This window comes from Ascaphus truei, unplaced genomic scaffold (genome assembly GCF_040206685.1).
Source record: "Ascaphus truei isolate aAscTru1 unplaced genomic scaffold, aAscTru1.hap1 HAP1_SCAFFOLD_281, whole genome shotgun sequence".
Classification (NCBI taxonomy): Eukaryota; Metazoa; Chordata; class Amphibia; order Anura; family Ascaphidae; genus Ascaphus; species Ascaphus truei.
In genome coordinates this window covers 42,823-67,366 of record NW_027455761.1, presented here as the reverse complement: position 1 = coordinate 67,366, position 24,544 = coordinate 42,823, and the positions used below count along the sequence as shown (strand labels likewise).

Here is a 24,544-nt window from a genome sequence, read left to right as displayed (position 1 = left end):
GCTGCTATTCCCACTGCTTGGGCTTTGGGCATGGTCAATAACTGCTGGCAAAAAGGAGCACCATGTACAATAAATAGCCAGCTAGCAACATCTCAAACAGGGACAAATGACAATGATGTACCTGCACAGACGTTTAGGAATAAGTTCACAGGTGGATTGGGAAATAGGGAAACAAATACTGTGTACTGTATATATATATTTATGAAAAAAACAGCACATTTACAATCAAATCTGGATTTGAAAAAACTTGCTTGCAGGATATGATATGGGGTTTTTATTTCACCCCCTCCCCACCCTAGTTCTACATGGTATGTCTGGGTCTCTGTAGCCAGACAACCCCCTGTGATGATATCACAAAGGGAGTGTACAGTACGTTCTAGAGTTTCTAGGCTCCAAAGTAACAAAGAGCAGCATTTAAAAGCAACAGATTGCAGACTATCTGCTGAGCTGTGCAAAAAACAACTCTATCTATCTATCTATCTATCTATCTATCTATCTATCTATCTATCTCTATCCATGGAGCAGCAGACAGTGTTAGCTTGCTTCTATATTTATGCAAATGCCAGGTAAGCAGCCATGCTGGTAAGGGCCAAAGTGTCACGTTTGGCAGCAGGACAGGGCACCTCTCCCTTTTTATGCAGCAGCAGCAGGTGTCAGTGGAGGTCAGAAAAAGAGAGTGCCAGCAGGTAGGGGAGATGTAGAAAGCCACCCCAGAAATATGGTGTCCCCCTGTCTCTCCGGCAGCTGAAATGACAGAGCTGAGCGGTGTTCAAAGTGATTGCTTCTTTCTTTTAAAACCAAGAAGAAGTACCTTACGGCGAAGCTTGGCTGCTCTGGGTGCTTGTTGGATGGGGGGGAGGGTTTGGTTTGGCTTTGCTTTGCTTTGCTTTGCTTTGCTTTGCTTTGCTTTGCTTCGCTTCGCTTCTGGGGGGGGGAGGAGGACGGGGTGTCTTGGATCTATGTTGTTTGACAAATATTCATTGCTGCTGCTGCTGCTGCTGCTGCTGCTGCTGCTGCTAGCACAAATGTTTGCATGGAATGGCCTAGGCTGCTCCTTGCTGCAGGTGCTGGCTGCAGCGGCTCAGATACTAGGCCTCAGGTACTGTGTTGCTTGCTGCACCAATGACCAAGCTGCTCTCTCCACAAGGGTGACAGTTGTCCTGGGACAGGGCTAGTTGCCCCCAGCGCGCCATTGCAACTCATACTTACCTGGCAGGGGAGTTTTAAGCCATGCTCCAGCAGGTGGCTCTCCCAGGGCGAGGCTAGCTCATTGCACTTGGAGCTAGCTGACCTCTGCGATTTCCCCACATGCGGGAAACTCGACTGCACAATTTCTGGTAGTGGGGGACTGCGTGCGCGCTCTCCCCTGTTTTTGGATGGTTACAAAAAACAGAAACAGGTGTTTGTTCAGACAAGCTGCTGCTATTCCCACTGCTTGGGCTTTGGGCATGGTCAATAACTGCTGGCAAAAAGGAGCACCATGTACAATAAATAGCCAGCTAGCAACATCTCAAACAGGGACAAATGACAATGATGTACCTGCACAGACGTTTAGGAATAAGTTCACAGGTGGATTGGGAAATAGGGAAACAAATACTGTGTACTGTATATATATATTTATGAAAAAAACAGCACATTTACAATCAAATCTGGATTTGAAAAAATGGACGGTCCTTGCTTGCAGGATATGATATGGGGTTTTTATTTCACCCCCTCCCCACCCTAGTTCTACATGGTATGTCTGGGTCTCTGTAGCCAGACAACCCCCTGTGATGATATCACAAAGGGAGTGTACAGTACGTTCTAGAGTTTCTAGGCTCCAAAGTAACAAAGAGCAGCATTTAAAAGCAACAGATTGCAGACTATCTGCTGAGCTGTGCAAAAAACAATCTCTATCTATCTATCTATCTATCTATCTATCTATCTATCTATCTATCTATCTCTATCCATGGAGCAGCAGACAGTGTTAGCTTGCTTCTATATTTATGCAAATGCCAGGTAAGCAGCCATGCTGGTAAGGGCCAAAGTGTCACGTTTGGCAGCAGGACAGGGCACCTCTCCCTTTTTATGCAGCAGCAGCAGGTGTCAGTGGAGGTCAGAAAAAGAGAGTGCCAGCAGGTAGGGGAGATGTAGAAAGCCACCCCAGAAATATGGTGTCCCCCTGTCTCTCCGGCAGCTGAAATGACAGAGCTGAGCGGTGTTCAAAGTGATTGCTTCTTTCTTTTAAAACCAAGAAGAAGTACCTTACGGCGAAGCTTGGCTGCTCTGGGTGCTTGTTGGATGGGGGGGAGGGTTTGGTTTGGCTTTGCTTTGCTTTGCTTTGCTTTGCTTTGCTTTGCTTTGCTTCGCTTCTGGGGGGGGGAGGAGGACGGGGTGTCTTGGATCTATGTTGTTTGACAAATATTCATTGCTGCTGCTGCTGCTGCTGCTGCTGCTGCTGCTGCTGCAGCACAAATGTTTGCATGGAATGGCCTAGGCTGCTCCTTGCTGCAGGTGCTGGCTGCAGCGGCTCAGATACTAGGCCTCAGGTACTGTGTTGCTTGCTGCACCAATGACCAAGCTGCTCTCTCCACAAGGGTGACAGTTGTCCTGGGACAGGGCTAGTTGCCCCCAGCGCGCCATTGCAACTCATACTTACCTGGCAGGGGAGTTTTAAGCCATGCTCCAGCAGGTGGCTCTCCCAGGGCGAGGCTAGCTCATTGCACTTGGAGCTAGCTGACCTCTGCGATTTCCCCACATGCGGGAAACTCGACTGCACAATTTCTGGTAGTGGGGGACTGCGTGCGCGCTCTCCCCTGTTTTTGGATGGTTACAAAAAACAGAAACAGGTGTTTGTTCAGACAAGCTGCTGCTATTCCCACTGCTTGGGCTTTGGGCATGGTCAATAACTGCTGGCAAAAAGGAGCACCATGTACAATAAATAGCCAGCTAGCAACATCTCAAACAGGGACAAATGACAATGATGTACCTGCACAGACGTTTAGGAATAAGTTCACAGGTGGATTGGGAAATAGGGAAACAAATACTGTGTACTGTATATATATATTTATGAAAAAAACAGCACATTTACAATCAAATCTGGATTTGAAAAAATGGACGGTCCTTGCTTGCAGGATATGATATGGGGTTTTTATTTCACCCCCTCCCCACCCTAGTTCTACATGGTATGTCTGGGTCTCTGTAGCCAGACAACCCCCTGTGATGATATCACAAAGGGAGTGTACAGTACGTTCTAGAGTTTCTAGGCTCCAAAGTAACAAAGAGCAGCATTTAAAAGCAACAGATTGCAGACTATCTGCTGAGCTGTGCAAAAAACAATCTCTATCTATCTATCTATCTATCTATCTATCTATCTATCTATCTATCTCTATCCATGGAGCAGCAGACAGTGTTAGCTTGCTTCTATATTTATGCAAATGCCAGGTAAGCAGCCATGCTGGTAAGGGCCAAAGTGTCACGTTTGGCAGCAGGACAGGGCACCTCTCCCTTTTTATGCAGCAGCAGCAGGTGTCAGTGGAGGTCAGAAAAAGAGAGTGCCAGCAGGTAGGGGAGATGTAGAAAGCCACCCCAGAAATATGGTGTCCCCCTGTCTCTCCGGCAGCTGAAATGACAGAGCTGAGCGGTGTTCAAAGTGATTGCTTCTTTCTTTTAAAACCAAGAAGAAGTACCTTACGGCGAAGCTTGGCTGCTCTGGGTGCTTGTTGGATGGGGGGGAGGGTTTGGTTTGGTTTGCTTTGCTTTGCTTTGCTTTGCTTTGCTTTGCTTTGCTTTGCTTCGCTTCGCTTCTGGGGGGGGGAGGAGGACGGGGTGTCTTGGATCTATGTTGTTTGACAAATATTCATTGCTGCTGCTGCTGCTGCTGCTGCTGCTGCTGCTGCTGCAGCACAAATGTTTGCATGGAATGGCCTAGGCTGCTCCTTGCTGCAGGTGCTGGCTGCAGCGGCTCAGATACTAGGCCTCAGGTACTGTGTTGCTTGCTGCACCAATGACCAAGCTGCTCTCTCCACAAGGGTGACAGTTGTCCTGGGACAGGGCTAGTTGCCCCCAGCGCGCCATTGCAACTCATACTTACCTGGCAGGGGAGTTTTAAGCCATGCTCCAGCAGGTGGCTCTCCCAGGGCGAGGCTAGCTCATTGCACTTGGAGCTAGCTGACCTCTGCGATTTCCCCACATGCGGGAAACTCGACTGCACAATTTCTGGTAGTGGGGGACTGCGTGCGCGCTCTCCCCTGTTTTTGGATGGTTACAAAAAACAGAAACAGGTGTTTGTTCAGACAAGCTGCTGCTATTCCCACTGCTTGGGCTTTGGGCATGGTCAATAACTGCTGGCAAAAAGGAGCACCATGTACAATAAATAGCCAGCTAGCAACATCTCAAACAGGGACAAATGACAATGATGTACCTGCACAGACGTTTAGGAATAAGTTCACAGGTGGATTGGGAAATAGGGAAACAAATACTGTGTACTGTATATATATATTTATGAAAAAAACAGCACATTTACAATCAAATCTGGATTTGAAAAAATGGACGGTCCTTGCTTGCAGGATATGATATGGGGTTTTTATTTCACCCCCTCCCCACCCTAGTTCTACATGGTATGTCTGGGTCTCTGTAGCCAGACAACCCCCTGTGATGATATCACAAAGGGAGTGTACAGTACGTTCTAGAGTTTCTAGGCTCCAAAGTAACAAAGAGCAGCATTTAAAAGCAACAGATTGCAGACTATCTGCTGAGCTGTGCAAAAAACAATCTCTATCTATCTATCTATCTATCTATCTATCTATCTATCTATCTATCTATCTCTATCCATGGAGCAGCAGACAGTGTTAGCTTGCTTCTATATTTATGCAAATGCCAGGTAAGCAGCCATGCTGGTAAGGGCCAAAGTGTCACGTTTGGCAGCAGGACAGGGCACCTCTCCCTTTTTATGCAGCAGCAGCAGGTGTCAGTGGAGGTCAGAAAAAGAGAGTGCCAGCAGGTAGGGGAGATGTAGAAAGCCACCCCAGAAATATGGTGTCCCCCTGTCTCTCCGGCAGCTGAAATGACAGAGCTGAGCGGTGTTCAAAGTGATTGCTTCTTTCTTTTAAAACCAAGAAGAAGTACCTTACGGCGAAGCTTGGCTGCTCTGGGTGCTTGTTGGATGGGGGGGAGGGTTTGGTTTGGCTTTGCTTTGCTTTGCTTTGCTTTGCTTTGCTTTGCTTCGCTTCGCTTCTGGGGGGGGGAGGAGGACGGGGTGTCTTGGATCTATGTTGTTTGACAAATATTCATTGCTGCTGCTGCTGCTGCTGCTGCTGCTGCTGCTGCTGCAGCACAAATGTTTGCATGGAATGGCCTAGGCTGCTCCTTGCTGCAGGTGCTGGCTGCAGCGGCTCAGATACTAGGCCTCAGGTACTGTGTTGCTTGCTGCACCAATGACCAAGCTGCTCTCTCCACAAGGGTGACAGTTGTCCTGGGACAGGGCTAGTTGCCCCCAGCGCGCCATTGCAACTCATACTTACCTGGCAGGGGAGTTTTAAGCCATGCTCCAGCAGGTGGCTCTCCCAGGGCGAGGCTAGCTCATTGCACTTGGAGCTAGCTGACCTCTGCGATTTCCCCACATGCGGGAAACTCGACTGCACAATTTCTGGTAGTGGGGGACTGCGTGCGCGCTCTCCCCTGTTTTTGGATGGTTACAAAAAACAGAAACAGGTGTTTGTTCAGACAAGCTGCTGCTATTCCCACTGCTTGGGCTTTGGGCATGGTCAATAACTGCTGGCAAAAAGGAGCACCATGTACAATAAATAGCCAGCTAGCAACATCTCAAACAGGGACAAATGACAATGATGTACCTGCACAGACGTTTAGGAATAAGTTCACAGGTGGATTGGGAAATAGGGAAACAAATACTGTGTACTGTATATATATATTTATGAAAAAAACAGCACATTTACAATCAAATCTGGATTTGAAAAAATGGACGGTCCTTGCTTGCAGGATATGATATGGGGTTTTTATTTCACCCCCTCCCCACCCTAGTTCTACATGGTATGTCTGGGTCTCTGTAGCCAGACAACCCCCTGTGATGATATCACAAAGGGAGTGTACAGTACGTTCTAGAGTTTCTAGGCTCCAAAGTAACAAAGAGCAGCATTTAAAAGCAACAGATTGCAGACTATCTGCTGAGCTGTGCAAAAAACAATCTCTATCTATCTATCTATCTATCTATCTATCTATCTATCTATCTCTATCCATGGAGCAGCAGACAGTGTTAGCTTGCTTCTATATTTATGCAAATGCCAGGTAAGCAGCCATGCTGGTAAGGGCCAAAGTGTCACGTTTGGCAGCAGGACAGGGCACCTCTCCCTTTTTATGCAGCAGCAGCAGGTGTCAGTGGAGGTCAGAAAAAGAGAGTGCCAGCAGGTAGGGGAGATGTAGAAAGCCACCCCAGAAATATGGTGTCCCCCTGTCTCTCCGGCAGCTGAAATGACAGAGCTGAGCGGTGTTCAAAGTGATTGCTTCTTTCTTTTAAAACCAAGAAGAAGTACCTTACGGCGAAGCTTGGCTGCTCTGGGTGCTTGTTGGATGGGGGGGAGGGTTTGGTTTGGTTTGCTTTGCTTTGCTTTGCTTTGCTTTGCTTTGCTTTGCTTTGCTTTGCTTCGCTTCGCTTCTGGGGGGGGGAGGAGGACGGGGTGTCTTGGATCTATGTTGTTTGACAAATATTCATTGCTGCTGCTGCTGCTGCTGCTGCTGCTGCTGCTGCTGCAGCACAAATGTTTGCATGGAATGGCCTAGGCTGCTCCTTGCTGCAGGTGCTGGCTGCAGCGGCTCAGATACTAGGCCTCAGGTACTGTGTTGCTTGCTGCACCAATGACCAAGCTGCTCTCTCCACAAGGGTGACAGTTGTCCTGGGACAGGGCTAGTTGCCCCCAGCGCGCCATTGCAACTCATACTTACCTGGCAGGGGAGTTTTAAGCCATGCTCCAGCAGGTGGCTCTCCCAGGGCGAGGCTAGCTCATTGCACTTGGAGCTAGCTGACCTCTGCGATTTCCCCACATGCGGGAAACTCGACTGCACAATTTCTGGTAGTGGGGGACTGCGTGCGCGCTCTCCCCTGTTTTTGGATGGTTACAAAAAACAGAAACAGGTGTTTGTTCAGACAAGCTGCTGCTATTCCCACTGCTTGGGCTTTGGGCATGGTCAATAACTGCTGGCAAAAAGGAGCACCATGTACAATAAATAGCCAGCTAGCAACATCTCAAACAGGGACAAATGACAATGATGTACCTGCACAGACGTTTAGGAATAAGTTCACAGGTGGATTGGGAAATAGGGAAACAAATACTGTGTACTGTATATATATATTTATGAAAAAAACAGCACATTTACAATCAAATCTGGATTTGAAAAAATGGACGGTCCTTGCTTGCAGGATATGATATGGGGTTTTTATTTCACCCCCTCCCCACCCTAGTTCTACATGGTATGTCTGGGTCTCTGTAGCCAGACAACCCCCTGTGATGATATCACAAAGGGAGTGTACAGTACGTTCTAGAGTTTCTAGGCTCCAAAGTAACAAAGAGCAGCATTTAAAAGCAACAGATTGCAGACTATCTGCTGAGCTGTGCAAAAAACAATCTCTATCTATCTATCTATCTATCTATCTATCTATCTATCTATCTATCTCTATCCATGGAGCAGCAGACAGTGTTAGCTTGCTTCTATATTTATGCAAATGCCAGGTAAGCAGCCATGCTGGTAAGGGCCAAAGTGTCACGTTTGGCAGCAGGACAGGGCACCTCTCCCTTTTTATGCAGCAGCAGCAGGTGTCAGTGGAGGTCAGAAAAAGAGAGTGCCAGCAGGTAGGGGAGATGTAGAAAGCCACCCCAGAAATATGGTGTCCCCCTGTCTCTCCGGCAGCTGAAATGACAGAGCTGAGCGGTGTTCAAAGTGATTGCTTCTTTCTTTTAAAACCAAGAAGAAGTACCTTACGGCGAAGCTTGGCTGCTCTGGGTGCTTGTTGGATGGGGGGGAGGGTTTGGTTTGGCTTTGCTTTGCTTTGCTTTGCTTTGCTTTGCTTTGCTTTGCTTCGCTTCGCTTCTGGGGGGGGGAGGAGGACGGGGTGTCTTGGATCTATGTTGTTTGACAAATATTCATTGCTGCTGCTGCTGCTGCTGCTGCTGCTGCTGCTGCTGCAGCACAAATGTTTGCATGGAATGGCCTAGGCTGCTCCTTGCTGCAGGTGCTGGCTGCAGCGGCTCAGATACTAGGCCTCAGGTACTGTGTTGCTTGCTGCACCAATGACCAAGCTGCTCTCTCCACAAGGGTGACAGTTGTCCTGGGACAGGGCTAGTTGCCCCCAGCGCGCCATTGCAACTCATACTTACCTGGCAGGGGAGTTTTAAGCCATGCTCCAGCAGGTGGCTCTCCCAGGGCGAGGCTAGCTCATTGCACTTGGAGCTAGCTGACCTCTGCGATTTCCCCACATGCGGGAAACTCGACTGCACAATTTCTGGTAGTGGGGGACTGCGTGCGCGCTCTCCCCTGTTTTTGGATGGTTACAAAAAACAGAAACAGGTGTTTGTTCAGACAAGCTGCTGCTATTCCCACTGCTTGGGCTTTGGGCATGGTCAATAACTGCTGGCAAAAAGGAGCACCATGTACAATAAATAGCCAGCTAGCAACATCTCAAACAGGGACAAATGACAATGATGTACCTGCACAGACGTTTAGGAATAAGTTCACAGGTGGATTGGGAAATAGGGAAACAAATACTGTGTACTGTATATATATATTTATGAAAAAAACAGCACATTTACAATCAAATCTGGATTTGAAAAAATGGACGGTCCTTGCTTGCAGGATATGATATGGGGTTTTTATTTCACCCCCTCCCCACCCTAGTTCTACATGGTATGTCTGGGTCTCTGTAGCCAGACAACCCCCTGTGATGATATCACAAAGGGAGTGTACAGTACGTTCTAGAGTTTCTAGGCTCCAAAGTAACAAAGAGCAGCATTTAAAAGCAACAGATTGCAGACTATCTGCTGAGCTGTGCAAAAAACAATCTCTATCTATCTATCTATCTATCTATCTATCTATCTATCTATCTATCTATCTCTATCCATGGAGCAGCAGACAGTGTTAGCTTGCTTCTATATTTATGCAAATGCCAGGTAAGCAGCCATGCTGGTAAGGGCCAAAGTGTCACGTTTGGCAGCAGGACAGGGCACCTCTCCCTTTTTATGCAGCAGCAGCAGGTGTCAGTGGAGGTCAGAAAAAGAGAGTGCCAGCAGGTAGGGGAGATGTAGAAAGCCACCCCAGAAATATGGTGTCCCCCTGTCTCTCCGGCAGCTGAAATGACAGAGCTGAGCGGTGTTCAAAGTGATTGCTTCTTTCTTTTAAAACCAAGAAGAAGTACCTTACGGCGAAGCTTGGCTGCTCTGGGTGCTTGTTGGATGGGGGGGAGGGTTTGGTTTGGCTTTGCTTTGCTTTGCTTTGCTTTGCTTTGCTTTGCTTTGCTTTGCTTGCTTCGCTTCTGGGGGGGGGAGGAGGACGGGGTGTCTTGGATCTATGTTGTTTGACAAATATTCATTGCTGCTGCTGCTGCTGCTGCTGCTGCTGCTGCTGCTGCAGCACAAATGTTTGCATGGAATGGCCTAGGCTGCTCCTTGCTGCAGGTGCTGGCTGCAGCGGCTCAGATACTAGGCCTCAGGTACTGTGTTGCTTGCTGCACCAATGACCAAGCTGCTCTCTCCACAAGGGTGACAGTTGTCCTGGGACAGGGCTAGTTGCCCCCAGCGCGCCATTGCAACTCATACTTACCTGGCAGGGGAGTTTTAAGCCATGCTCCAGCAGGTGGCTCTCCCAGGGCGAGGCTAGCTCATTGCACTTGGAGCTAGCTGACCTCTGCGATTTCCCCACATGCGGGAAACTCGACTGCACAATTTCTGGTAGTGGGGGACTGCGTGCGCGCTCTCCCCTGTTTTTGGATGGTTACAAAAAACAGAAACAGGTGTTTGTTCAGACAAGCTGCTGCTATTCCCACTGCTTGGGCTTTGGGCATGGTCAATAACTGCTGGCAAAAAGGAGCACCATGTACAATAAATAGCCAGCTAGCAACATCTCAAACAGGGACAAATGACAATGATGTACCTGCACAGACGTTTAGGAATAAGTTCACAGGTGGATTGGGAAATAGGGAAACAAATACTGTGTACTGTATATATATATTTATGAAAAAAACAGCACATTTACAATCAAATCTGGATTTGAAAAAATGGACGGTCCTTGCTTGCAGGATATGATATGGGGTTTTTATTTCACCCCCTCCCCACCCTAGTTCTACATGGTATGTCTGGGTCTCTGTAGCCAGACAACCCCCTGTGATGATATCACAAAGGGAGTGTACAGTACGTTCTAGAGTTTCTAGGCTCCAAAGTAACAAAGAGCAGCATTTAAAAGCAACAGATTGCAGACTATCTGCTGAGCTGTGCAAAAAACAATCTCTATCTATCTATCTATCTATCTATCTATCTATCTATCTATCTATCTATCTCCATGGAGCAGCAGACAGTGTTAGCTTGCTTCTATATTTATGCAAATGCCAGGTAAGCAGCCATGCTGGTAAGGGCCAAAGTGTCACGTTTGGCAGCAGGACAGGGCACCTCTCCCTTTTTATGCAGCAGCAGCAGGTGTCAGTGGAGGTCAGAAAAAGAGAGTGCCAGCAGGTAGGGGAGATGTAGAAAGCCACCCCAGAAATATGGTGTCCCCCTGTCTCTCCGGCAGCTGAAATGACAGAGCTGAGCGGTGTTCAAAGTGATTGCTTCTTTCTTTTAAAACCAAGAAGAAGTACCTTACGGCGAAGCTTGGCTGCTCTGGGTGCTTGTTGGATGGGGGGGAGGGTTTGGTTTGGCTTTGCTTTGCTTTGCTTTGCTTTGCTTTGCTTTGCTTCGCTTCGCTTCTGGGGGGGGGAGGAGGACGGGGTGTCTTGGATCTATGTTGTTTGACAAATATTCATTGCTGCTGCTGCTGCTGCTGCTGCTGCTGCTGCTGCTGCAGCACAAATGTTTGCATGGAATGGCCTAGGCTGCTCCTTGCTGCAGGTGCTGGCTGCAGCGGCTCAGATACTAGGCCTCAGGTACTGTGTTGCTTGCTGCACCAATGACCAAGCTGCTCTCTCCACAAGGGTGACAGTTGTCCTGGGACAGGGCTAGTTGCCCCCAGCGCGCCATTGCAACTCATACTTACCTGGCAGGGGAGTTTTAAGCCATGCTCCAGCAGGTGGCTCTCCCAGGGCGAGGCTAGCTCATTGCACTTGGAGCTAGCTGACCTCTGCGATTTCCCCACATGCGGGAAACTCGACTGCACAATTTCTGGTAGTGGGGGACTGCGTGCGCGCTCTCCCCTGTTTTTGGATGGTTACAAAAAACAGAAACAGGTGTTTGTTCAGACAAGCTGCTGCTATTCCCACTGCTTGGGCTTTGGGCATGGTCAATAACTGCTGGCAAAAAGGAGCACCATGTACAATAAATAGCCAGCTAGCAACATCTCAAACAGGGACAAATGACAATGATGTACCTGCACAGACGTTTAGGAATAAGTTCACAGGTGGATTGGGAAATAGGGAAACAAATACTGTGTACTGTATATATATATTTATGAAAAAAACAGCACATTTACAATCAAATCTGGATTTGAAAAAATGGACGGTCCTTGCTTGCAGGATATGATATGGGGTTTTTATTTCACCCCCTCCCCACCCTAGTTCTACATGGTATGTCTGGGTCTCTGTAGCCAGACAACCCCCTGTGATGATATCACAAAGGGAGTGTACAGTACGTTCTAGAGTTTCTAGGCTCCAAAGTAACAAAGAGCAGCATTTAAAAGCAACAGATTGCAGACTATCTGCTGAGCTGTGCAAAAAACAATCTCTATCTATCTATCTATCTATCTATCTATCTATCTATCTATCTATCTATCTCATCCATGGAGCAGCAGACAGTGTTAGCTTGCTTCTATATTTATGCAAATGCCAGGTAAGCAGCCATGCTGGTAAGGGCCAAAGTGTCACGTTTGGCAGCAGGACAGGGCACCTCTCCCTTTTTATGCAGCAGCAGCAGGTGTCAGTGGAGGTCAGAAAAAGAGAGTGCCAGCAGGTAGGGGAGATGTAGAAAGCCACCCCAGAAATATGGTGTCCCCCTGTCTCTCCGGCAGCTGAAATGACAGAGCTGAGCGGTGTTCAAAGTGATTGCTTCTTTCTTTTAAAACCAAGAAGAAGTACCTTACGGCGAAGCTTGGCTGCTCTGGGTGCTTGTTGGATGGGGGGGAGGGTTTGGTTTGGCTTTGCTTTGCTTTGCTTTGCTTTGCTTTGCTTTGCTGCTTGCTTCGCTTCGCTTCTGGGGGGGGGAGGAGGACGGGGTGTCTTGGATCTATGTTGTTTGACAAATATTCATTGCTGCTGCTGCTGCTGCTGCTGCTGCTGCTGCTGCTGCAGCACAAATGTTTGCATGGAATGGCCTAGGCTGCTCCTTGCTGCAGGTGCTGGCTGCAGCGGCTCAGATACTAGGCCTCAGGTACTGTGTTGCTTGCTGCACCAATGACCAAGCTGCTCTCTCCACAAGGGTGACAGTTGTCCTGGGACAGGGCTAGTTGCCCCCAGCGCGCCATTGCAACTCATACTTACCTGGCAGGGGAGTTTTAAGCCATGCTCCAGCAGGTGGCTCTCCCAGGGCGAGGCTAGCTCATTGCACTTGGAGCTAGCTGACCTCTGCGATTTCCCCACATGCGGGAAACTCGACTGCACAATTTCTTGGGGGACTGCGTGCGCGCTCTCCCCTGTTTTTGGATGGTTACAAAAAACAGAAACAGGTGTTTGTTCAGACAAGCTGCTGCTATTCCCACTGCTTGGGCTTTGGGCATGGTCAATAACTGCTGGCAAAAAGGAGCACCATGTACAATAAATAGCCAGCTAGCAACATCTCAAACAGGGACAAATGACAATGATGTACCTGCACAGACGTTTAGGAATAAGTTCACAGGTGGATTGGGAAATAGGGAAACAAATACTGTGTACTGTATATATATATTTATGAAAAAAACAGCACATTTACAATCAAATCTGGATTTGAAAAAATGGACGGTCCTTGCTTGCAGGATATGATATGGGGTTTTTATTTCACCCCCTCCCCACCCTAGTTCTACATGGTATGTCTGGGTCTCTGTAGCCAGACAACCCCCTGTGATGATATCACAAAGGGAGTGTACAGTACGTTCTAGAGTTTCTAGGCTCCAAAGTAACAAAGAGCAGCATTTAAAAGCAACAGATTGCAGACTATCTGCTGAGCTGTGCAAAAAACAATCTCTATCTATCTATCTATCTATCTATCTATCTATCTATCTATCTATCTATCTCTATCCATGGAGCAGCAGACAGTGTTAGCTTGCTTCTATATTTATGCAAATGCCAGGTAAGCAGCCATGCTGGTAAGGGCCAAAGTGTCACGTTTGGCAGCAGGACAGGGCACCTCTCCCTTTTTATGCAGCAGCAGCAGGTGTCAGTGGAGGTCAGAAAAAGAGAGTGCCAGCAGGTAGGGGAGATGTAGAAAGCCACCCCAGAAATATGGTGTCCCCCTGTCTCTCCGGCAGCTGAAATGACAGAGCTGAGCGGTGTTCAAAGTGATTGCTTCTTTCTTTTAAAACCAAGAAGAAGTACCTTACGGCGAAGCTTGGCTGCTCTGGGTGCTTGTTGGATGGGGGGGAGGGTTTGGTTTGGCTTTGCTTTGCTTTGCTTTGCTTTGCTTTGCTTTGCTTTGCTTTGCTTTGCTTCGCTTCTGGGGGGGGGAGGAGGACGGGGTGTCTTGGATCTATGTTGTTTGACAAATATTCATTGCTGCTGCTGCTGCTGCTGCTGCTGCTGCTGCTGCTGCTGCAGCACAAATGTTTGCATGGAATGGCCTAGGCTGCTCCTTGCTGCAGGTGCTGGCTGCAGCGGCTCAGATACTAGGCCTCAGGTACTGTGTTGCTTGCTGCACCAATGACCAAGCTGCTCTCTCCACAAGGGTGACAGTTGTCCTGGGACAGGGCTACTAGTTGCCCCCAGCGCGCCATTGCAACTCATACTTACCTGGCAGGGGAGTTTTAAGCCATGCTCCAGCAGGTGGCTCTCCCAGGGCGAGGCTAGCTCATTGCACTTGGAGCTAGCTGACCTCTGCGATTTCCCCACATGCGGGAAACTCGACTGCACAATTTCTGGTAGTGGGGGACTGCGTGCGCGCTCTCCCCTGTTTTTGGATGGTTACAAAAAACAGAAACAGGTGTTTGTTCAGACAAGCTGCTGCTATTCCCACTGCTTGGGCTTTGGGCATGGTCAATAACTGCTGGCAAAAAGGAGCACCATGTACAATAAATAGCCAGCTAGCAACATCTCAAACAGGGACAAATGACAATGATGTACCTGCACAGACGTTTAGGAATAAGTTCACAGGTGGATTGGGAAATAGGGAAACAAATACTGTGTACTGTATATATATATTTATGAAAAAAACAGCACATTTACAATCAAATCTGGATTTGAAAAAATGGACGGTCCTTGCTTGCAGGATATGATATGGGGTTTTTATTTCACCCCCTCCCCACCCTAGTTCTACATGGTATGTCTGGGTCTCTGTAGCCAGACAACCCCCTGTGATGATATCACAAAGGGAGTGTACAGTACGTTCTAGAGTTTCTAGGCTCCAAAGTAACAAAGAGCAGCATTTAAAAGCAACAGATTGCAGACTATCTGCTGAGCTGTGCAAAAAACAATCATCTATCTATCTATCTATCTATCTATCTATCTATCTATCTATCTATCTATCTCTATCCATGGAGCAGCAGACAGTGTTAGCTTGCTTCTATATTTATGCAAATGCCAGGTAAGCAGCCATGCTGGTAAGGGCCAAAGTGTCACGTTTGGCAGCAGGACAGGGCACCTCTCCCTTTTTATGCAGCAGCAGCAGGTGTCAGTGGAGGTCAGAAAAAGAGAGTGCCAGCAGGTAGGGGAGATGTAGAAAGCCACCCCAGAAATATGGTGTCCCCCTGTCTCTCCGGCAGCTGAAATGACAGAGCTGAGCGGTGTTCAAAGTGATTGCTTCTTTCTTTTAAAACCAAGAAGAAGTACCTTACGGCGAAGCTTGGCTGCTCTGGGTGCTTGTTGGATGGGGGGGAGGGTTTGGTTTGGCTTTGCTTTGCTTTGCTTTGCTTTGCTTTGCTTTGCTTCGCTTCGCTTCTGGGGGGGGGAGGAGGACGGGGTGTCTTGGATCTATGTTGTTTGACAAATATTCATTGCTGCTGCTGCTGCTGCTGCTGCTGCTGCTGCTGCAGCACAAATGTTTGCATGGAATGGCCTAGGCTGCTCCTTGCTGCAGGTGCTGGCTGCAGCGGCTCAGATACTAGGCCTCAGGTACTGTGTTGCTTGCTGCACCAATGACCAAGCTGCTCTCTCCACAAGGGTGACAGTTGTCCTGGGACAGGGCTAGTTGCCCCCAGCGCGCCATTGCAACTCATACTTACCTGGCAGGGGAGTTTTAAGCCATGCTCCAGCAGGTGGCTCTCCCAGGGCGAGGCTAGCTCATTGCACTTGGAGCTAGCTGACCTCTGCGATTTCCCCACATGCGGGAAACTCGACTGCACAATTTCTGGTAGTGGGGGACTGCGTGCGCGCTCTCCCCTGTTTTTGGATGGTTACAAAAAACAGAAACAGGTGTTTGTTCAGACAAGCTGCTGCTATTCCCACTGCTTGGGCTTTGGGCATGGTCAATAACTGCTGGCAAAAAGGAGCACCATGTACAATAAATAGCCAGCTAGCAACATCTCAAACAGGGACAAATGACAATGATGTACCTGCACAGACGTTTAGGAATAAGTTCACAGGTGGATTGGGAAATAGGGAAACAAATACTGTGTACTGTATATATATATTTATGAAAAAAACAGCACATTTACAATCAAATCTGGATTTGAAAAAATGGACGGTCCTTGCTTGCAGGATATGATATGGGGTTTTTATTTCACCCCCTCCCCACCCTAGTTCTACATGGTATGTCTGGGTCTCTGTAGCCAGACAACCCCCTGTGATGATATCACAAAGGGAGTGTACAGTACGTTCTAGAGTTTCTAGGCTCCAAAGTAACAAAGAGCAGCATTTAAAAGCAACAGATTGCAGACTATCTGCTGAGCTGTGCAAAAAACAATCTCTATCTATCTATCTATCTATCTATCTATCTATCTATCTATCTATCTATCTCTATCCATGGAGCAGCAGACAGTGTTAGCTTGCTTCTATATTTATGCAAATGCCAGGTAAGCAGCCATGCTGGTAAGGGCCAAAGTGTCACGTTTGGCAGCAGGACAGGGCACCTCTCCCTTTTTATGCAGCAGCAGCAGGTGTCAGTGGAGGTCAGAAAAAGAGAGTGCCAGCAGGTAGGGGAGATGTAGAAAGCCACCCCAGAAATATGGTGTCCCCCTGTCTCTCCGGCAGCTGAAATGACAGAGCTGAGCGGTGTTCAAAGTGATTGCTTCTTTCTTTTAAAACCAAGAAGAAGTACCTTACGGCGAAGCTTGGCTGCTCTGGGTGCTTGTTGGATGGGGGGGAGGGTTTGGTTTGGCTTTGCTTTGCTTTGCTTTGCTTTGCTTTGCTTTGCTTTGCTTTGCTTTGCTTTGCTTTGCTTTGCTTTGCTTCGCTTCGCTTCTGGGGGGGGGAGGAGGACGGGGTGTCTTGGATCTATGTTGTTTGACAAATATTCATTGCTGCTGCTGCTGCTGCTGCTGCTGCTGCTGCTGCAGCACAAATGTTTGCATGGAATGGCCTAGGCTGCTCCTTGCTGCAGGTGCTGGCTGCAGCGGCTCAGATACTAGGCCTCAGGTACTGTGTTGCTTGCTGCACCAATGACCAAGCTGCTCTCTCCACAAGGGTGACAGTTGTCCTGGGACAGGGCTAGTTGCCCCCAGCGCGCCATTGCAACTCATACTTACCTGGCAGGGGAGTTTTAAGCCATGCTCCAGCAGGTGGCTCTCCCAGGGCGAGGCTAGCTCATTGCACTTGGAGCTAGCTGACCTCTGCGATTTCCCCACATGCGGGAAACTCGACTGCACAATTTCTGGTAGTGGGGGACTGCGTGCGCGCTCTCCCCTGTTTTTGGATGGTTACAAAAAACAGAAACAGGTGTTTGTTCAGACAAGCTGCTGCTATTCCCACTGCTTGGGCTTTGGGCATGGTCAATAACTGCTGGCAAAAAGGAGCACCATGTACAATAAATAGCCAGCTAGCAACATCTCAAACAGGGACAAATGACAATGATGTACCTGCACAGACGTTTAGGAATAAGTTCACAGGTGGATTGGGAAATAGGGAAACAAATACTGTGTACTGTATATATATATTTATGAAAAAAACAGCACATTTACAATCAAATCTGGATTTGAAAAAATGGACGGTCCTTGCTTGCAGGATATGATATGGGGTTTTTATTTCACCCCCTCCCCACCCTAGTTCTACATGGTATGTCTGGGTCTCTGTAGCCAGACAACCCCCTGTGATGATATCACAAAGGGAGTGTACAGTACGTTCTAGAGTTTCTAGGCTCCAAAGTAACAAAGAGCAGCATTTAAAAGCAACAGATTGCAGACTATCTGCTGAGCTGTGCAAAAAACAATCTCTATCTATCTATCTATCTATCTATCTATCTATCTATCTATCTCTATCCATGGAGCAGCAGACAGTGTTAGCTTGCTTCTATATTTATGCAAATGCCAGGTAAGCAGCCATGCTGGTAAGGGCCAAAGTGTCACGTTTGGCAGCAGGACAGGGCACCTCTCCCTTTTTATGCAGCAGCAGCAGGTGTCAGTGGAGGTCAGAAAAAGAGAGTGCCAGCAGGTAGGGGAGATGTAGAAAGCCACCCCAGAAATATGGTGTCCCCCTGTCTCTCCGGCAGCTGAAATGACAGAGCTGAGCGGTGTTCAAAGTGATTGCTTCTTTCTTTTAAAACCAAGAAGAAGTACCTTACGGCGAAGCTTGGCTGCTCTGGGTGCTTGTTGGATGGGGGGGAGGGTTTGGTTTGGCTTTGCTTTGCTTTGCTTTGCTTTGCTTTGCTTTGCTTCGCTTCGCTTCTGGGGGGGGGAGGAGGACGGGGTGTCTTGGATCTATGTTGTTTGACAAATATTCATTGCTGCTGCTGCTGCTGCTGCTGCTGCTGCTGCTGCTGCAGCACAAATGTTTGCATGGAATGGCCTAGGCTGCTCCTTGCTGCAGGTGCTGGCTGCAGCGGCTCAGATACTAGGCCTCAGGTACTGTGTTGCTTGCTGCACCAATGACCAAGCTGCTCTCTCCACAAGGGTGACAGTTGTCCTGGGACAGGGCTAGTTGCCCCCAGCGCGCCATTGCAACTCATACTTACCTGGCAGGGGAGTTTTAAGCCATGCTCCAGCAGGTGGCTCTCCCAGGGCGAGGCTAGCTCATTGCACTTGGAGCTAGCTGACCTCTGCGATTTCCCCACATGCGGGAAACTCGACTGCACAATTTCTGGTAGTGGGGGACTGCGTGCGCGCTCTCCCCTGTTTTTGGATGGTTACAAAAAACAGAAACAGGTGTTTGTTCAGACAAGCTGCTGCTATTCCCACTGCTTGGGCTTTGGGCATGGTCAATAACTGCTGGCAAAAAGGAGCACCATGTACAATAAATAGCCAGCTAGCAACATCTCAAACAGGGACAAATGACAATGATGTACCTGCACAGACGTTTAGGAATAAGTTCACAGGTGGATTGGGAAATAGGGAAACAAATACTGTGTACTGTATATATATATTTATGAAAAAAACAGCACATTTACAATCAAATCTGGATTTGAAAAAATGGACGGTCCTTGCTTGCAGGATATGATATGGGGTTTTTATTTCACCCCCTCCCCACCCTAGTTCTACATGGTATGTCTGGGTCTCTGTAGCCAGACAACCCCCTGTGATGATATCACAAAGGGAGTGTACAGTACGTTCTAGAGTTTCTAGGCTCCAAAGTAACAAAGAGCAGCATTTAAAAGCAACAGATTGCAGACTATCTGCTGAGCTGTGCAAAAAACAATCTCTATCTATCTATCTATCTATCTATCTATCTATCTATCTCTATCCATGGAGCAGCAGACAGTGTTAGCTTGCTTCTATATTTATGCAAATGCCAGGTAAGCAGCCATGCTGGTAAGGGCCAAAGTGTCACGTTTGGCAGCAGGACAGGGCACCTCTCCCTTTTTATGCAGCAGCAGCAGGTGTCAGTGGAGGTCAGAAAAAGAGAGTGCCAGCAGGTAGGGGAGATGTAGAAAGCCACCCCAGAAATATGGTGTCCCCCTGTCTCTCCGGCAGCTGAAATGACAGAGCTGAGCGGTGTTCAAAGTGATTGCTTCTTTCTTTTAAAACCAAGAAGAAGTACCTTACGGCGAAGCTTGGCTGCTCTGGGTGCTTGTTGGATGGGGGGGAGGGTTTGGTTTGGCTTTGCTTTGCTTTGCTTTGCTTTGCTTTGCTTTGCTTCGCTTCGCTTCTGGGGGGGGGAGGAGGACGGGGTGTCTTGGATCTATGTTGTTTGACAAATATTCATTGCTGCTGCTGCTGCTGCTGCTGCTGCTGCTGCTGCTGCAGCACAAATGTTTGCATGGAATGGCCTAGGCTGCTCCTTGCTGCAGGTGCTGGCTGCAGCGGCTCAGATACTAGGCCTCAGGTACTGTGTTGCTTGCTGCACCAATGACCAAGCTGCTCTCTCCACAAGGGTGACAGTTGTCCTGGGACAGGGCTAGTTGCCCCCAGCGCGCCATTGCAACTCATACTTACCTGGCAGGGGAGTTTTAAGCCATGCTCCAGCAGGTGGCTCTCCCAGGGCGAGGCTAGCTCATTGCACTTGGAGCTAGCTGACCTCTGCGATTTCCCCACATGCGGGAAACTCGACTGCACAATTTCTGGTAGTGGGGGACTGCGTGCGCGCTCTCCCCTGTTTTTGGATGGTTACAAAAAACAGAAACAGGTGTTTGTTCAGACAAGCTGCTGCTATTCCCACTGCTTGGGCTTTGGGCATGGTCAATAACTGCTGGCAAAAAGGAGCACCATGTACAATAAATAGCCAGCTAGCAACATCTCAAACAGGGACAAATGACAATGATGTACCTGCACAGACGTTTAGGAATAAGTTCACAGGTGGATTGGGAAATAGGGAAACAAATACTGTGTACTGTATATATATATTTATGAAAAAAACAGCACATTTACAATCAAATCTGGATTTGAAAAAATGGACGGTCCTTGCTTGCAGGATATGATATGGGGTTTTTATTTCACCCCCTCCCCACCCTAGTTCTACATGGTATGTCTGGGTCTCTGTAGCCAGACAACCCCCTGTGATGATATCACAAAGGGAGTGTACAGTACGTTCTAGAGTTTCTAGGCTCCAAAGTAACAAAGAGCAGCATTTAAAAGCAACAGATTGCAGACTATCTGCTGAGCTGTGCAAAAAACAATCTCTATCTATCTATCTATCTATCTATCTATCTATCTATCTCTATCCATGGAGCAGCAGACAGTGTTAGCTTGCTTCTATATTTATGCAAATGCCAGGTAAGCAGCCATGCTGGTAAGGGCCAAAGTGTCACGTTTGGCAGCAGGACAGGGCACCTCTCCCTTTTTATGCAGCAGCAGCAGGTGTCAGTGGAGGTCAGAAAAAGAGAGTGCCAGCAGGTAGGGGAGATGTAGAAAGCCACCCCAGAAATATGGTGTCCCCCTGTCTCTCCGGCAGCTGAAATGACAGAGCTGAGCGGTGTTCAAAGTGATTGCTTCTTTCTTTTAAAACCAAGAAGAAGTACCTTACGGCGAAGCTTGGCTGCTCTGGGTGCTTGTTGGATGGGGGGGAGGGTTTGGTTTGGCTTTGCTTTGCTTTGCTTTGCTTTGCTTTGCTTTGCTTTGCTTCGCTTCTGGGGGGGGGAGGAGGACGGGGTGTCTTGGATCTATGTTGTTTGACAAATATTCATTGCTGCTGCTGCTGCTGCTGCTGCTGCTGCTGCTGCTGCTGCAGCACAAATGTTTGCATGGAATGGCCTAGGCTGCTCCTTGCTGCAGGTGCTGGCTGCAGCGGCTCAGATACTAGGCCTCAGGTACTGTGTTGCTTGCTGCACCAATGACCAAGCTGCTCTCTCCACAAGGGTGACAGTTGTCCTGGGACAGGGCTAGTTGCCCCCAGCGCGCCATTGCAACTCATACTTACCTGGCAGGGGAGTTTTAAGCCATGCTCCAGCAGGTGGCTCTCCCAGGGCGAGGCTAGCTCATTGCACTTGGAGCTAGCTGACCTCTGCGATTTCCCCACATGCGGGAAACTCGACTGCACAATTTCTGGTAGTGGGGGACTGCGTGCGCGCTCTCCCCTGTTTTTGGATGGTTACAAAAAACAGAAACAGGTGTTTGTTCAGACAAGCTGCTGCTATTCCCACTGCTTGGGCTTTGGGCATGGTCAATAACTGCTGGCAAAAAGGAGCACCATGTACAATAAATAGCCAGCTAGCAACATCTCAAACAGGGACAAATGACAATGATGTACCTGCACAGACGTTTAGGAATAAGTTCACAGGTGGATTGGGAAATAGGGAAACAAATACTGTGTACTGTATATATATATTTATGAAAAAAACAGCACATTTACAATCAAATCTGGATTTGAAAAAATGGACGGTCCTTGCTTGCAGGATATGATATGGGGTTTTTATTTCACCCCCTCCCCACCCTAGTTCTACATGGTATGTCTGGGTCTCTGTAGCCAGACAACCCCCTGTGATGATATCACAAAGGGAGTGTACAGTACGTTCTAGAGTTTCTAGGCTCCAAAGTAACAAAGAGCAGCATTTAAAAGCAACAGATTGCAGACTATCTGCTGAGCTGTGCAAAAAACAATCTCTATCTATCTATCTATCTATCTATCTATCTATCTATCTCTATCCATGGAGCAGCAGACAGTGTTAGCTTGCTTCTATATTTATGCAAATGCCAGGTAAGCAGCCATGCTGGTAAGGGCCAAAGTGTCACGTTTGGCAGCAGGACAGGGCACCTCTCCCTTTTTATGCAGCAGCAGCAGGTGTCAGTGGAGGTCAGAAAAAGAGAGTGCCAGCAGGTAGGGGAGATGTAGAAAGCCACCCCAGAAATATGGTGTCCCCCTGTCTCTCCGGCAGCTGAAATGACAGAGCTGAGCGGTGTTCAAAGTGATTGCTTCTTTCTTTTAAAACCAAGAAGAAGTACCTTACGGCGAAGCTTGGCTGCTCTGGGTGCTTGTTGGATGGGGGGGAGGGTTTGGTTTGGCTTTGCTTTGCTTTGCTTTGCTTTGCTTTGCTTTGCTTTGCTTCGCTTCTGGGGGGGGGAGGAGGACGGGGTGTCTTGGATCTATGTTGTTTGACAAATATTCATTGCTGCTGCTGCTGCTGCTGCTGCTGCTGCTGCTGCTGCAGCACAAATGTTTGCATGGAATGGCCTAGGCTGCTCCTTGCTGCAGGTGCTGGCTGCAGCGGCTCAGATACTAGGCCTCAGGTACTGTGTTGCTTGCTGCACCAATGACCAAGCTGCTCTCTCCACAAGGGTGACAGTTGTCCTGGGACAGGGCTAGTTGCCCCCAGCGCGCCATTGCAACTCATACTTACCTGGCAGGGGAGTTTTAAGCCATGCTCCAGCAGGTGGCTCTCCCAGGGCGAGGCTAGCTCATTGCACTTGGAGCTAGCTGACCTCTGCGATTTCCCCACATGCGGGAAACTCGACTGCACAATTTCTGGTAGTGGGGGACTGCGTGCGCGCTCTCCCCTGTTTTTGGATGGTTACAAAAAACAGAAACAGGTGTTTGTTCGCTGGCAAAAAGGAGCACCATGTACAATAAATAGCCAGCTAGCAACATCTCAAACAGGGACAAATGACAATGATGTACCTGCACAGACGTTTAGGAATAAGTTCACAGGTGGATTGGGAAATAGGGAAACAAATACTGTGTACTGTATATATATATTTATGAAAAAAACAGCACATTTACAATCAAATCTGGATTTGAAAAAATGGACGGTCCTTGCTTGCAGGATATGATATGGGGTTTTTATTTCACCCCCTCCCCACCCTAGTTCTACATGGTATGTCTGGGTCTCTGTAGCCAGACAACCCCCTGTGATGATATCACAAAGGGAGTGTACAGTACGTTCTAGAGTTTCTAGGCTCCAAAGTAACAAAGAGCAGCATTTAAAAGCAACAGATTGCAGACTATCTGCTGAGCTGTGCAAAAAACAATCTCTATCTATCTATCTATCTATCTATCTATCTATCTATCTATCTATCTATCTCATCCATGGAGCAGCAGACAGTGTTAGCTTGCTTCTATATTTATGCAAATGCCAGGTAAGCAGCCATGCTGGTAAGGGCCAAAGTGTCACGTTTGGCAGCAGGACAGGGCACCTCTCCCTTTTTATGCAGCAGCAGCAGGTGTCAGTGGAGGTCAGAAAAAGAGAGTGCCAGCAGGTAGGGGAGATGTAGAAAGCCACCCCAGAAATATGGTGTCCCCCTGTCTCTCCGGCAGCTGAAATGACAGAGCTGAGCGGTGTTCAAAGTGATTGCTTCTTTCTTTTAAAACCAAGAAGAAGTACCTTACGGCGAAGCTTGGCTGCTCTGGGTGCTTGTTGGATGGGGGGGAGGGTTTGGTTTGGCTTTGCTTTGCTTTGCTTTGCTTTGCTTTGCTTTGCTTTGCTTCGCTTCGCTTCTGGGGGGGGGAGGAGGACGGGGTGTCTTGGATCTATGTTGTTTGACAAATATTCATTGCTGCTGCTGCTGCTGCTGCTGCTGCTGCTGCTGCTGCAGCACAAATGTTTGCATGGAATGGCCTAGGCTGCTCCTTGCTGCAGGTGCTGGCTGCAGCGGCTCAGATACTAGGCCTCAGGTACTGTGTTGCTTGCTGCACCAATGACCAAGCTGCTCTCTCCACAAGGGTGACAGTTGTCCTGGGACAGGGCTAGTTGCCCCCAGCGCGCCATTGCAACTCATACTTACCTGGCAGGGGAGTTTTAAGCCATGCTCCAGCAGGTGGCTCTCCCAGGGCGAGGCTAGCTCATTGCACTTGGAGCTAGCTGACCTCTGCGATTTCCCCACATGCGGGAAACTCGACTGCACAATTTCTGGTAGTGGGGGACTGCGTGCGCGCTCTCCCCTGTTTTTGGATGGTTACAAAAAACAGAAACAGGTGTTTGTTCAGACAAGCTGCTGCTATTCCCACTGCTTGGGCTTTGGGCATGGTCAATAACTGCTGGCAAAAAGGAGCACCATGTACAATAAATAGCCAGCTAGCAACATCTCAAACAGGGACAAATGACAATGATGTACCTGCACAGACGTTTAGGAATAAGTTCACAGGTGGATTGGGAAATAGGGAAACAAATACTGTGTACTGTATATATATATTTATGAAAAAAACAGCACATTTACAATCAAATCTGGATTTGAAAAAATGGACGGTCCTTGCTTGCAGGATATGATATGGGGTTTTTAT

General features: G+C 48.2%; 17 non-coding genes across 17 annotated transcripts; all 17 read left to right on the top strand.

Annotated features, from left to right (window-relative positions):
- The first annotated feature begins 1,201 nt into the window (after positions 1-1,201).
- Positions 1,202-1,369, top strand: LOC142481756 (U1 spliceosomal RNA). The gene has a single exon (XR_012796017.1). It is a non-coding gene; the product is annotated as a U1 spliceosomal RNA (small nuclear RNA).
- Positions 1,370-2,630: 1,261 nt separating this feature from the next.
- Positions 2,631-2,798, top strand: LOC142481755 (U1 spliceosomal RNA). Its single transcript, XR_012796016.1, has one exon. It is a non-coding gene; the product is annotated as a U1 spliceosomal RNA (small nuclear RNA).
- Positions 2,799-4,064: 1,266 nt separating this feature from the next.
- On the top strand, positions 4,065-4,232 carry LOC142481754 (U1 spliceosomal RNA). The gene has a single exon (XR_012796015.1). It is a non-coding gene; the product is annotated as a U1 spliceosomal RNA (small nuclear RNA).
- Positions 4,233-5,493: 1,261 nt separating this feature from the next.
- On the top strand, positions 5,494-5,661 carry LOC142481753 (U1 spliceosomal RNA). The gene has a single exon (XR_012796014.1). It is a non-coding gene; the product is annotated as a U1 spliceosomal RNA (small nuclear RNA).
- A 1,267-nt stretch (positions 5,662-6,928) lies between these two features.
- Positions 6,929-7,096, top strand: LOC142481752 (U1 spliceosomal RNA). Its single transcript, XR_012796013.1, has one exon. It is a non-coding gene; the product is annotated as a U1 spliceosomal RNA (small nuclear RNA).
- Positions 7,097-8,358: 1,262 nt separating this feature from the next.
- LOC142481750 (U1 spliceosomal RNA) lies at positions 8,359-8,526 on the top strand. The gene has a single exon (XR_012796012.1). It is a non-coding gene; the product is annotated as a U1 spliceosomal RNA (small nuclear RNA).
- A 1,270-nt stretch (positions 8,527-9,796) lies between these two features.
- LOC142481749 (U1 spliceosomal RNA) lies at positions 9,797-9,964 on the top strand. The gene has a single exon (XR_012796011.1). It is a non-coding gene; the product is annotated as a U1 spliceosomal RNA (small nuclear RNA).
- Positions 9,965-11,221: 1,257 nt separating this feature from the next.
- On the top strand, positions 11,222-11,389 carry LOC142481748 (U1 spliceosomal RNA). Its single transcript, XR_012796010.1, has one exon. It is a non-coding gene; the product is annotated as a U1 spliceosomal RNA (small nuclear RNA).
- A 1,267-nt stretch (positions 11,390-12,656) lies between these two features.
- On the top strand, positions 12,657-12,819 carry LOC142481723 (U1 spliceosomal RNA). Its single transcript, XR_012795989.1, has one exon. It is a non-coding gene; the product is annotated as a U1 spliceosomal RNA (small nuclear RNA).
- A 1,277-nt stretch (positions 12,820-14,096) lies between these two features.
- LOC142481747 (U1 spliceosomal RNA) lies at positions 14,097-14,264 on the top strand. The gene has a single exon (XR_012796009.1). It is a non-coding gene; the product is annotated as a U1 spliceosomal RNA (small nuclear RNA).
- A 1,259-nt stretch (positions 14,265-15,523) lies between these two features.
- Positions 15,524-15,691, top strand: LOC142481745 (U1 spliceosomal RNA). Its single transcript, XR_012796007.1, has one exon. It is a non-coding gene; the product is annotated as a U1 spliceosomal RNA (small nuclear RNA).
- Positions 15,692-16,984: 1,293 nt separating this feature from the next.
- LOC142481744 (U1 spliceosomal RNA) lies at positions 16,985-17,152 on the top strand. The gene has a single exon (XR_012796006.1). It is a non-coding gene; the product is annotated as a U1 spliceosomal RNA (small nuclear RNA).
- Positions 17,153-18,405: 1,253 nt separating this feature from the next.
- Positions 18,406-18,573, top strand: LOC142481743 (U1 spliceosomal RNA). The gene has a single exon (XR_012796005.1). It is a non-coding gene; the product is annotated as a U1 spliceosomal RNA (small nuclear RNA).
- A 1,249-nt stretch (positions 18,574-19,822) lies between these two features.
- LOC142481742 (U1 spliceosomal RNA) lies at positions 19,823-19,990 on the top strand. The gene has a single exon (XR_012796004.1). It is a non-coding gene; the product is annotated as a U1 spliceosomal RNA (small nuclear RNA).
- Positions 19,991-21,242: 1,252 nt separating this feature from the next.
- LOC142481741 (U1 spliceosomal RNA) lies at positions 21,243-21,410 on the top strand. The gene has a single exon (XR_012796003.1). It is a non-coding gene; the product is annotated as a U1 spliceosomal RNA (small nuclear RNA).
- Positions 21,411-22,659: 1,249 nt separating this feature from the next.
- Positions 22,660-22,827, top strand: LOC142481740 (U1 spliceosomal RNA). Its single transcript, XR_012796002.1, has one exon. It is a non-coding gene; the product is annotated as a U1 spliceosomal RNA (small nuclear RNA).
- A 1,213-nt stretch (positions 22,828-24,040) lies between these two features.
- Positions 24,041-24,208, top strand: LOC142481739 (U1 spliceosomal RNA). Its single transcript, XR_012796001.1, has one exon. It is a non-coding gene; the product is annotated as a U1 spliceosomal RNA (small nuclear RNA).
- The last annotated feature ends 336 nt before the right edge of the window (positions 24,209-24,544 follow it).